This window comes from Oryctolagus cuniculus, chromosome 9 (genome assembly GCF_964237555.1).
Source record: "Oryctolagus cuniculus chromosome 9, mOryCun1.1, whole genome shotgun sequence".
NCBI lineage: Eukaryota > Metazoa > Chordata > Mammalia > Lagomorpha > Leporidae > Oryctolagus > Oryctolagus cuniculus.
The window spans coordinates 81,793,014-81,806,765 of NC_091440.1; the positions used below are offsets into that span (position 1 = coordinate 81,793,014).

The 13,752-nt window shown below is 39.8% G+C and overlaps 1 protein-coding gene across 10 annotated transcripts in view; it reads left to right on the forward strand.

The window, feature by feature from the left end:
* The window catches only part of N4BP2L2 (NEDD4 binding protein 2 like 2), a 95,144-nt gene that overhangs the window by 32,365 nt on the left and 49,027 nt on the right, over nt 1-13,752 (forward strand). The window lies entirely within an intron of this gene.

Here is a 13,752-nt window from a genome sequence, read left to right on the forward strand (position 1 = left end):
CAGTCAATGGCATAATTTTAAAAATAGAGTATACATGTGTGATCAGTAATTTTGAATATATGTTCTATAGAAACCATCAATGCATTGTAACTCAATGCGTAGGAACAAGAGGAAGGAGTAGTACACATAACTCTGGAAAGAGAACTTCAATGGTAAATAGTTAATCTCAGATTTTTTATACACTTAATAGAAGTTTCAGTCATTTATATTAATGTTTTTAATTCCTTAAGAAAATGTTCTGTTTGGGTGATCATATTGTCGTATTTGAAGCGTGAAAATTCTAATAAATATATATGGTAATACACTTCTCAGTACAGAATTTGTTAAGGTCAATAAGCTATCTTAAATTTCAGCTTGACTGAGGCATAGACTCAACACAGTCTCACCTCTGGTCCTAGTACTAGCCACAGTTGTGTTGACAAGCATTTTACTTGCCTTGGTGAATACCTGAAGACTTCGTGTGGGAACATTTGTCCAGTTAAAATTTTCATATTTTTATTTTTCATTGGACTGCTTTTCCTAAATTAATGGGAAGATTTAAAGATTTTGAGAGGAGCTATTAGACTACTTAGCCTTTAACTTTATTAGTAACTAAGGAAACAACATCTGTTCATTTCTGGTTAAAAGTGTGTTCAAGTTTAGTAGAGTCGATTGAAATACACTCATTTGGTTTATGTTTTTATTTGGCAGTTTTATCTGTTTTCAGATTGGGTTTCTAAAATGAAAGTTTTACCCTTGGAGTTAGTTCTTCTACAACTAATGTAATAATTATATAGCTTTCTTACATTTTCTTTGTTGTAATTCTGAATTCTTCGTAATGGGGTTTTAAATTTTTTTTGGTAGTATAACAAAATGAAAGAAAATTTATTTGGGTAGAAAATGTGAGTTCTTTCTCTTCCTTTATTATTTTCTTTTCTGTTTTTACTAATAGTCTTAGAAGCCATGTTTCATTGGTTTTATGGTCTTTTCCTGTATGCAGGTTTTCTTTTTTCTTATTTGTCATTCAACTATTTTACTGCAATTTAATTTCATAGCATTTTTAATGAAGATAATGAGATGGTAAGTGACTGGAGATAATCTTTCTTTCCTTCCTAATTTCCACTGACTTCATTGCTCCTTATAAACATTATTTAGCTAGTTTAACTTACAGACCACAGGTTAGTTTCCTGACCTTGTGCAAAAGTAGAATTTTGGTAAGAAAATTCTTGGAAATAATATGTAAAATTCTCTTGCTATGTTACTTATTTATTTAGAATCCTCTAGAAATAATATGGTAGTTAGATATATGTTTTTGTTTTTACCAATTTACAGTAACAATTTTTTTTTTAAAGATTTATCTTATTTGGGGCCCACGCCGTGGCTCACTTGGTTAATCCTCTGCCTGCGGTGCCAGCATCCCATATGGGTGCAAGGTTCTAGTCCTGGTTGCTCCTCTTCCAGTCCAGCTCTCTGCTGTGGCCCGGGAGTGCAGTGGAGGATGGCCCAAGTGCTTGGGCCCTGAACCTGCATAGGAGAACAGGAAGAAGCACCTGGCTCATAGCTTCGGATCATAGTAGCTCCAGCCGTAGCGGCCACTTGGGGGATGAACCAATGGAAGGAAGGCCTTTCTCTCTGTCTGTCTCTCTCTCACTGTCTTAACTCTGTCAAATAAAACAAAACAAAAAAGATTTATTTTATTTATTATTTGAAAGTCAGAGTTGCACAGAGAAAGGAGAGGCAGAGAGAGAGAGAGAGAGAGAGAGAGGTCTTCCATCCGATGGTTCACTCCCCAGTTGGCTGCAACGGCCAGAGCTGCACTGATCTGAGCCAGGAGCCAGGAGTTTCTTCCAGGTCTCCCACATGGGTGCAGGGGCCCAAGGACTTGGGCCATTTTCCACTGCTTTCCCAGGCTGTAGCAGAGAGCTGGATAGGAAGTGGAGCAGCTCGGTCTTAAACCGGTGCCCATATGGGATGCCGGCGCTTCAGGCCAGGGCATTAACCCACTGCGCCATAGCACCAGCCTATACAGTAACTTAATTGTTACAAGAATAGCCTTTAGTTGATAAATAGTGTTGCAAATTCACTATTTTGTCATGATTGTTGCCTTTAAAAAACTGATTTTGAGGGGAAGCTAATACTGTTTTGAGCTACACTTTTGCAGGTGGTTCTTCATATTCTGCAATGCTGCTGCAATAAACAATAGGAACTTTATAGCAACAGGCCTTAATTTAATAATACAGCTGCTGTTTATAGGCCGGCGCCATGGCTCACTAGGCTAATCCTCTACCTTGCGGCGCCGGCATACCGGGTTCTAGTCCCGGTTGGGGTGCCGGATTCTGTCCTGGTTGCCCCTCTTCCAGGCCAGCTCTGCTGTGGCCAGGGAGTGCAGTGGAGGATGGCCCAAGTGCTTGGGCCCTGCACCCCATGGGAGACCAGGATAAGTACCTGGCTCCTGCCACTGGATCAGCGCGGTGCGCTGGCCGCAGCGTGCCGGCCGTGGCGGCCATTGGAGGGTGAACCAACAGTAAAGGAAGATCTTTCTCTCTGTCTCTGTCTCTGTCTCTGTCTCTCTCTCTCTCTCTCTCTCACTGTCCACTCTGCCTGTCAAAAAAAACAAAAAACAAAAAACAAAAAAAAAACACCTGCTGTTTATTTAATACCTTCCAGTGATAGGCCCTTGTGTGAATGAGATTATTTCATTTCTAAATTTTCTTAACAGTTCTACAAGGATTTTATAAAGGTGAAGCAAAATTTAGCTTAAGCAACTTATCCAACATTGTTTCTCTAGTCAGAGATAGAACTGGGATTCATGTCTAGATCAGACATACTATTCCCACTGTATCCCACATTATCTTTAAACTACATAGTTGCCTATTCTTTTTATATTTATTTTATATTTTATATTTAGGTTTCTTTCAAGATAGGCAAGGAATTGTAATGAAGCATTGAATGCATCTTTATGATTGCTTTAATTTATAAGGTTAGAAAGTATTGATTTTTCAATGAAGCTGTTAGTGGCCATTATTTAGAATTCTATTCATAAAATTCAAGATTTGAAAGAAGAAATTTATACCATTTAATCTTTAAATAGTTTCTACAGATTATACGTTGCTATAATGGATAATCATGTTTTAAGATCTTTTAAATTGTTTATGTACGCTACTGTAATTAATGTTTATAATTTATTTTAATATTTTCTTATTTTAACTCACATTTGAAATATGTAGCATTCAATAAATGGATTGTTAAATTATGTAAGTCGGGCTCTTATTTCCTGATAAATTTTCAGGTAGCAGTTTCTAAAGTTGGTCAGCATTATTTATAAGTAGTTTTATTTTTGTTTGTGTTTGCTTTTTACTTAGCTGTGTTATTAGTAGATGTTAGAAGATATTACATCAATTTTATGAATTTCTGGAGAACTGAGGGGATTTTTGTATTTGTAATAATTAGAAGAATGCTTTTTATGATATTTTACATTAAAATTAAAGAATAATAAACATTTGCTTTGTAAACAATATATTGAGTTAAATAAATTCTGTTAACAAAGATCTTTAACAACTGAATGAAGAATTGTCACTGTTGGGTATTTGCCGTAGTTTGTTTTAGTTAACCTAAAAAATTGATGAAGTAGATCTTACTTGATTTTCCTTAGTTCCTTAAGACTAGTTTTGGGTTGATTCTTATTTTGGTTCCAAATGTCAAACCAGAGGTAGAAATTTGGTTTAGAATAGAAAAGGCTTCACGAAAAAGGAAATGGCATTGATTTCATGACTAGATCAAGAGAGTTTTCACTCTAGGAAATTGAAAGTCAGTACATGGATGGTGTTAATGCTGTAGGAATATAGTGTATTGTACCACTGGGCATTGATGGAGTTAAAGATTTTTTTTTTTTTTTAAAGAATATAAGCAAATTTATGTATTTGCAGGAAATGTGATGGGAGTCTTGGGCTAGACATCTTGAATAAATTAAAAATAGAAAAAATGTTTAATTGTGAGAAATGATAAAGCAATTGTTAAGGCTAAAAGTATAGTGGCTAACGGTAGTATTTCTCCCTTTGCAGTGTAAAGACTGCTAAAAGAGTATTAAGATTATCATGTCTTAAGAATTTAAGTGCCATGAGAGTGGGCATCTTCAATGGTCACTGCTGTTTTTGGAGCTTGGTGATTTAACAATAGTCAGTTAATATTAGTTGACTAATAAACCTAGTCTTCTGTCCAACATGTTAACCTTTTGATATTAAGGAAACATTGATCAAAGTAGAGTAACTGCATTTATAGGGCAGTTTATAATATAAAAAACATGATGCTGTCACATGAGTTAGTCATGCCTGATACTTACAGTGGAAAGGGTGTTTAGGCCAGCACGGAGAAGCCTCACCCAGTGTATAGAATTCCATCATAGAAGCCTTTTGTTCTGAATTTTAACCTTACCAGCTGTCTTTAGATTTGTGGTTTTATGACCAAGAAATTAAGTCCTCACAGTACAGGTAAGTAAATAGAGTGATGTTGGCTTTTGATTATCTATTCCTTTTAGGGTCATTTCAAGATTATTTTCTAGTTTCTTTAATACTTTAGAGATGAATTCTCAGTCTGAGATAAATACTTTAAAATATTTATCCTGATCTTAAAGTGGTCCAATAAAAAGTTTATAGTCAGTTTCCACAACCCTTCTTTCAAAGAACTGATCCAAAGTATAACTTTTTTAAAAAAGTGCTTGAATCTCTTTTCAGTTGAATGTGTTTTGCTAATTAAAAAAAAAAATGTTTTTAAAGGCTTATTTAATTGAAAGGTAGAGTGACAGGGACAGAGAAAGATTTTCCATCATCTAGTTCATTTCCCAAATGACTGCAACAGTTGGGACTGGGCAAGGCCAAAGCCAGGAGGGGGTCTGTCTGGGCCAGGCGGTCCATTTGGGTCTCCCACCTGGTGTCAGGAGCACAAGTACTTGGCTGTCTTCTGTTCTTCCAGGCACATTAGCTAGGAAATGGATTGTAAGCGGAGCAGCCGGGACGGCAACCTACATCCCATTTGGATGACAGCATTGCAAGCAGTGGCTTAACATACTGTGTTACAACACATGCCCTTCTAATTTATTTATTTCTGTTCTTTAATAAAAAATAGCTGGCATTGATGCATATTGTAACATAATTATTCTTTATTTATTTGAAAAATATATATTGAATCATTATTTGCCTTCAAGCTAAGTAATCCTAGTTTAACTTCCCTTTACTTGTATTGTTGTCTGACATAGGATACTTTTCAAAATACCCTCAATGATTTTAATGGAAAGAACATATGATTCTGAGTGACAACTCGAGTTCCAAGAACTTTTGTATATATCTACTACTCTCCTTTCTGTTCAGTGGAGAGGGTTGCCCTCTGCTGCTGCTGCTTTTATTTTTTTACTGGCAGAGTTAGAGAGAGACAGAGAGAAAGGTCTTCCTTCTGTTGATTCACCCCCCAAATAGCTGCTATAGCCGGTGGATCCGAAGCCAGGAGCCAGGTGCTTTTCTTGGTCTCCCATGTGGGTGCAGGGCCCAAGCACTTGGGCAATCTTCTACTGCCTTCCCGGGCCACAGCAGAGAGCTGGACTGGAAGAGGAGCAAGTGGGACTAGAACCCAGCGCCCATATGGGAAGATTAGCCAAGTGAGCCATGGCGCCAGCCCAATTGTCAGTTATTCTTTATCTTTAGAATTTCAAGCTTGCCAGACTCTTTTCCATCAACATTTAAACAATCTCTAGAAGTCTTTTAACACAACTCATTTACAGCCAAGTTTCTCTAAAGAACTGTCTTATCCATTTCCTTTTCCCCACCTTGCATCTCACAGTTAGTATTTAACCCAATCCATTTTAGGCTCTGTCACTATCCTGCAAAATAAGTTTTTAAGGTCTCCAGAATGTTCTGTATTGATAAGCCTTACTCACTGCTCATCCTTTCTAATTACACAGCAAGCATTTGACTCTTTATCATTTTTTCTTTAGAGTACTTTTTTTTTTCTCTCCTGCTACTTCTTTGTCATCTTTGCTGACTTCTCTAGTTCTTTGACCTGCAGAAATCCTTAAGTTTTAATTCTAGGTCATTTATTTTGCCCTTAGCTTCCCCCAATGTGATCTAATTTCTCACTTAGGTATGTTAATCTCCTCACTTTTGTTTTGCCACTCTACAATTTTATCCAAAGAGCAACTAGAGTAGTCTTTAAAATATTTTATATATATATTTATACATGATATCACTGTCTGCTTAAACTATGGTCTTTGACTTCTTCCCCAACCACATCCTGCATCAGTGTTCCTTTGCTGCACTCCATCTATACTATTTATACTAGTTTTTCTGTTCTTCAGGCACACCAAGTTTTTTCTTGCTTGAAGCACTGTTCTTTCATTGCTGTGCTGTTCTCTTCCTGTGCCTGGTGTTTTCTCAGCATTTCAGGTCTCACCTGATATTTCACCTCCATAGAGAGGCCTTTCCTGACTCTTCAAATTTAAAGTAAAGTAGCTCCACTCGTGTCACTATTAACATTTCCCTGTTTGTTTTCACCATGGTACTTAATAATAGTTGAAGTTATTACTGATTTGTTGACTATAAGATCCATGATAAGTTGTTGATTATGATGCCTACATTGTTCTACTCAGTATCATTGTGTCCGAGAGCTCATTAAACATTGCTTGAGTGATTTTATACCCACTGCTTCTATTAACAATGTTGATCTCAAATACATTTCTTTTTGGACATGTCTTCTGAACTCCAGTGTAGTTACCTGCCTACCTGATAGTTTTACTATATATATATATATTTGAGAGGTAGAGTTACAGACAGGGAGAGACAGAAAGGTCTTCCATCTGCTGGTTCACTCCCCAAATGGCCACAACAGCTGGAGCTGAGCCGATCCGAAGCCAGGAGCCAGGAACTTGTTCTGGGTTTCCCACGTGGGTGCAAGGACCCAAGCACTTGGACCATCTTCTGCTTTCCCAGGTCATAGCAGAGAGCTGGACTGGAAATGGAACAAATAGGTCTCCGAACAGCACCCCATATGGGATGCTGACACTGCAGGTGGTGGTTTTACCCAATATGCCACAGCACCCCCCCCCCCAACTATCATGATTTGATGGAGTTTTCAGAAAGTGAAAGCGGTTACCTAGGTCAAGGAATAGAATCAGCACCTTTGAAGCCCTTTGTATCCCGTTTCTGCCAAAGTGAGCTTTTGAAAGTGAAAATAGGATCATGCTTAAAACCTTTTAGGGAGCAGGCATTTAGCCTAGCAGTTAAGATGCTCATGTTCCACATCAGAATACCTGGATTTATTTCCCAGCCATGGCTCCTGACTCCAGCTTCCTGTTAATGCAGACCTGAGAGGAGCAGAGCAGACTCTCTCTCTCTTTTTTTTTTTTTTTTTTTTTTTTACAGGCAGAGTGGATAGTGAGAGAGACAAAGGTCTTCCTTTGCCGTTGGTTCACCCTCCAATGGCCGCCACGGCCTGCGCGCTGCGGCCGGCGCATCGCACTGATCGGAAGGCAGGAGCCAGGTACTTCTCCTGGTCTCCCATGGGGTGCAGGGCCCAAGCACTTGGGCCATCCTCCACTGCACTTCCCAGGCCACAGCAGAGAGCTGGCCTGGAAGAGGGGCAACTGGGACAGAATCCGGCGCCCCGACCGGGACTAGAACCGGGGTGCCGGCGCCGCAGGCAGAGGATTAGCCTAGTGAGCCACGGCGCCGGCCCAGACTCACTTTTAAGTTCCTGCCACCCAAGTGGAAGACCTGAATGGGCCTTTCTGGCTTTCAGGTATGGCATCCCATCAGCTCTCACAAATATGGGCCTTTGAGGAGTCCATCAGCAGCTGGGAGCTCTCACTGTCTTTGTCTCTCTGCCTTTCAAATAAACTCTCATAGTAACAATAAGGAAGTCTTTCAAGTTGCTTTCCATTGCTTTTAGAATAAAGACCAGATACTGTAAGGTAATGAAGACCTTGAATCATGTTGTTTGGTCTTCCTATCCACTGTCATATTTTACTACTCTTTTCTGCTTCTGTGTTCTTGTCTATTGGCCACCTCTCACTTCCTTGACTATACTTTGATGGTCCATTGTTCTGAAAAGTTCTGTGTGCATATAGTCCTTTCATACTCATCCTTTTTTTTTTTTTTTTTTTTGATTTATTTATTTGAAAGAGTTACAGAGGTATTCCATCCGTTGGTTCACTCCCCAGTTGGCCACAACAGCCAGAGCTGTGCTGATCTGAAGCCAGGAGCCAGGATCTTCTTCCAGGTCTCCCACGCAGGTGCAGAGGCCCAAGAAGTTGGGCCATCTTCCACTGCTTTCCCAGGCCATAGCAGAGAGCTAGATCAGAAGTGGAGCAGCTGGGACTTGAACCAGCACCCATATGGGATGCCAGCACTGCAGGCTGCAGCTTTAAAGGCAGAAAGAGCTTTAATTCACTATACTCCCCAAATGCTCATAACAGCTGTGACTGGGCTAGGCCCAAGCCAGAAGGCCAGAACTCAATCTGAGTATCCCATGTAGGTGGTAGAGTCTCCAGTACTTGATGTATCACCTGCTGCCTCCCAGGGTTAACAGGAAGCTGGATCTGAAGTGGAGTAGCCAAGACTCAAGCCAGGCACTCTGCTGTGGGGTGTGGCATCCTAAGTGGCAACTTAACTGTTACCCCTAATGCTGCCCTCAGAATTTTTTCTCAGAGTGAATCATACCTTGAGTCCTCTCATACCTGATTTAATGACACTTAGATAGGATTTTATATTTAGAGTTGGTACTAGAACAGGTTAAGACTTTGGAGGCTGTTGAGACAGAGTATATATATTTTGTATGTCAAAGTATATGAGGGAAAACTGGTGCTGTGGTGTAGCAGGTAAAGCCGCTGCCTACAGTGCCGGCATCCCATATGGGCGCTGGTTCGAGTCCCAGCTGCTCTACTTTGAATCTAGTGCTCTGCAATGGCTTGAGAAAACACTGGAAGATAGCTCAAGTCTTTGGGTCCCTGTGCCCACATTTGGGACCTGGAGGAAGCTCCAGGCTTCTAGCTTCAGATAGGTCCAGCTCTGGCCGTTGCGGCCATTTGGGGGTGAACCAGCAGATGAAAGACCTCTCTCTCTGCCTCTGTCTCTTAACTCTGCCTTTCAAATACATAAATAAATCTTTAAAAAAGTATATGAGTTTGAGGAGATCAGAGGACAGAGTGTTGTGGGTTGAATTGTGCCCTTATAACTCCCTCCCTCCCTGAGTCATATAAGGCAATTAATGTAAAAAGAGATTGCATGGATGGGCCTTAGTTCAGTATGTTTGGTGTCCTTTGAAGAAAAGATCAGGACACAGACGCAAAGGGAAGACCTTGTGAAGATCCTGGATGAAGATGACCATCTATAAGTGAGGAGGAGCCTGAGGAAAGCCCATCCCTGCTGACATCATGCTGCCGGACTCTTGTCTCCAGAAGTGTGAGAAATAAATTTCTGTTGTTTTAAGCCACGTGGTCCATGGTACTTTGTCACGGGAGCCCTGGCAGATTAGTGCATACTCTTTAACACTATCCATTTGAGGGACACTTGAGAAACATTTCCGTCTCTTCTGCAATTCCTTCATTATGTGTAAAAGGAAGGTATTTGAATCAAAGGTTTGTTTTCATTATAGATATATTTAAAAAACAATTTTTTTTTTTTTTTTTAATTTAAAAGGCAGAATGACAGAAAGGCAGGGACAGAATCTTTCAACTGCTGGTTCACTCCCTGAATGGCCATAATAGGGCTGCGCCTGGCTGAAACCAGGAGCCAAAAGTTTCATCTGGGTCTCCTACATGGGTGGCAGGGCCAAAGGACTTTCAGACTTAGAATTTGGACCAGATTATGTCCAAGAGAATGATTCACCTTGGTTTTGTGACTTAAGATACATAACTTAGCTACTATGAGTGGGTAGAATTGATTATCTGGAACTGGTAATAGAATAAACATACTTCCTTTATAAAATTGTCTAAAAATTTAGATTTTAAATTTCAATTATTTTTCCTGGTTTTTTAGACTTACTGGATATTTATTACATCCTTTCTCCATGCTTGTGGGAAGAATATAAAAGTGAGTAAGACTACTTTTTTAGTGTGTAGCTTACTGAAGCAGAGATGGTTGTATAGAACATGGATTAGTATTTTGGTTTTGTGTTTCTGTATGCAGAGACTATTGTCTTTATACCCTTGGGGTCTAATTCAGTGATAAGTACATAATAAACACTTGATACATGTTCCATGTATGAATGATATCCCACAAAATTGATGCCAAGAAGCAATAGTGATAAAGACCTATACAACTTCAAGTAAATCTTGGCTTTTTCCTCAGATATTTTGAGGCAGATCAATGCAGTATACTTTCAGTGACTTCCAGTATTCAAAGCTTTCTGAAAATGAAATGTGCTTTATTAAGAATTATATAGTAGCTTGCTTGGCATTGGAGATATACACAGTGCAGTTGCATTGTGGTTTTAGACTGTTTCTTGGCGGTATCTCAGGAATTGTAAAGGGCAGGTGGAGACAAATCTTATTTAGTGCAACCCAGGATTTGAACTTGCAGAATTTGAAGTTGTAATTTTGACTGAAACTTGAATGAGTCACATTACCTGTCGTAAGGGTTTTACTAGTGTCCGCCTGTCTGCCGCCTTTCCCCTGAACAGAGATTTTATCTTGGAGGATGGGAAGATTGATCATAGTGGGCGATAAAATAGGAGGACATTGGCTTGGGAAATTTTTATCTCAGATGGTCAGAGCTTAGCCAAGGTATAGAGTAGAGATTGGAGTCTGTATGTTAATAATATGTAGAGCATGATAGCTATAAATCGGAGCTGAAACTTGCTGAGATTCATTGAATAGGCCCAGAAGAAAGCTACTGGCATTTGACACGGGGAGTATGAAAAACAAGGCTTCCTTGTATTGTCATGTTTAGTGTACCTCTAAATGCTTTATTTCCCCCCTTAGGTATATTTTACACTTGATCTTAGCCAAAAGGCTGAGAAGTGATGTACCCCCTTAAGTATATTTTAACTCCTAGGACAGTCTATGTAGTTGTGTAATAGAAATGCTTAATACAGTAGGGAAGTAACAGGTGGAAGTCATAGTTGCTGGGGATGAAGTAATGTGTTTTGGCTGTAGGAGGAATAATGTTGAGAAACATGAACCAGTAGTGAGAAGAGGTAGTAAAATGTTGCTGAATGAATGTGTGAAAGAAGTTATTTTTCCTCTGCTCAGGTAATGAATTAGTGGTCTATTAGTTCAGGTTTTGGGAAGTCTTCCTATAAGGGGGTGATCTATAAGCCAAGTTTAAAAGTAGGATTTAGCAACTAGGGAAAGGTAAAGGGCCTGTAGGCCATGGCAGCTGACTATCAAAGGCTGAGAGGCAGGGGAGGAAATAGTAATGCATTTATTCAACTTATTTCTGACTACTTGTGACATGCATTGTTCTAGGTGATACAGACAACAGCAGTGACAGAATAGAGAAAGCCTTTGTGTTTCTCCAGTTTAGGGAAGCAGACCCTAAACTGATAGATAAGTATATAGTAGATTATGTAATGCTATATGTTATGGGGGAAAATAAAACAGCCTAAATGGCTTAGCCAGGGTGAGGCTTAGGGGAATGGGTATCACTTTAGCAGGGATTATCAGTAAGGACCCAACTGATAAGATAACTGAATAAAGTAAGAGTGTGAATTAACTAAGGGCAATAAAGGAAGAGGATTCTGCAAGCCCAGATGCTGATGACCTGGCCTGTTTGTTACAGATAGCAAGGAGTTAAGTTTAGCTGGAGTCAGGTGAGCAAAGGGGAAAGTACTAGGAGCTGGGAATCAAAGATGAACTAGATAACATCGGACCTTCTAAAGTACCAGAAGAACCTAGGCTTTTCCCTGCTTGAGATGGGAAGCCATTCAGAAGTTTTGAGCAAGGGATGATGTGATCTGACTTAATGATTTTAATTACCCTAAAGTCAACTCTGGCTGCTGTCTTACAGATCAGTTTTAGTTAAGAGTAGCAGCAGGGGTTAGGTAGCTCTTGTGAATTCAAGTAGGAGGTGAGGGTAGTGAGAAGTCGTTGACTCAGAGCTGGCAGAATTTGTTGAATGAATCAGATAATCTGTATGAGAAAAATGTTGCAGATTACTGAGATATATATTTCAGGAAGAGCACATCTGAAAAACAAGGTATTTGGTTTTGGACATGTTAATTTGGAAATGCCTTCTAGACTTCTAAATGACAATGCTGAATATATAGTGTGCTTAGAGTTAAGGTAAAGGTCTTAGCTGAACCTCCCAACAAGTTTGGATATTAAAGGAATAGTATGCTTTTCGTTGTTGTTAGAGCATAATATTTGGTGTATAATGTAGTGGAAGATGACTCCTGGTTTCATTACTTGTCACCTTTTTCTACTTGATGACACCTACAGAAAACAAAACTTGTAGAATGTGCTGGAATAAGTGGAATAAGCTAATCTTGTCAAGATTACTGAACCTAGAGACCAAAGTGGGGAACGTTTCTCTGCAAAGGGCCATTTAGATATTTATAACATCATTTGCAGGCCAGACAAAAATTAACCTGCTGTAGATTGATTGAATTTTGAGTCCCAGCTGTGGTTGCCTTGCAGGGCCAGATGAACTATTTTGCTGTCTTTGTATGGCCCACAGGTCCAGCTGCCATAGAGTCCCCTTGGTAGTCTTACCTGTAACCCACTCAAGGCACTGTGAAGCACACTGGGAAGCTCTGCTCTCAAGAAGTTGTGAGGACCAGATCAAGGATGTGGGAACATAGGTTATTAAACTTGGACTTTGTCATGTAGATAATGGGAATTACCCAAGAGATTTCAGCAAAAGTATGACGCAGTCACAGTCATCTTTAGATAAGTACTTCTCAGACTGTGATAAAAATACACATTCTTAAAAATTTCCAATCCATCGCAGTAAAGTACAATAAAATGAATTTCTAGGAAAAAATATTAGAAGTCAAGTATCTTACTACACTCACAATAAGATTTTTTTTTGACAGAGTGGACAGTGAGAGAGAGAGACAGAGAGAAAGGTCTTCCTTTGCCGTTGGTTCACCCTCCAATGGCCGCCGTGGCTGGCGCACTGCGGCCGGCGCACCGCGCTGATCCGAAGGCAGGAGCCAGGTGCTTCTCCTGGTCTCCCATGCGGGTGCAGGGCCCAAGCACTTGGGCCATCCTCCACTGCACTCCCTGGCCACAGCAGAGAGCTGGCCTGGAAGAGGGGCAACCGGGACAGAATCCGGCACCCCGACCTGGACTAGAACCCGGTGTGCCGGCGCCGCAAGGCGGAGGATTAGCCTAGTGAGCTGCGGCGCCGGCCACAATAAGTTTTTCAAAATGCTATAAAAGTTTTTAATTTTTGAAGTAAAAACTCATTCTCAGTTTCCGTGTTTTATTTTTACAGGCAGAGTGGACAGGCCCATATTTTTCTTATTGTGGATCACTAGTAAAATACTTATGAACTAGCATTGGTATGAATATATTTTGAGTAGCACTGCCTAGATGAAGCATATTGACAGATTAATAATAAAAAGAAACATTTGTTGACATTTTGTCAAATTGGGAGGCTGTCTGTTAGTAAGTTTTGAAGTTTTGAGCAAGGGATGACATGATCTGACCTGTTTTCAGTTACATTAAATCAGCTCTGGCTGCTGTCTTGCAGATAAATTTTTTTTAAAGATTTATTTTTTATTTATTTGAAATAAAGAGTTACAGAGAGAGGTAGAGACAGAGAGAGAGGTCTTCCATCCGATGGT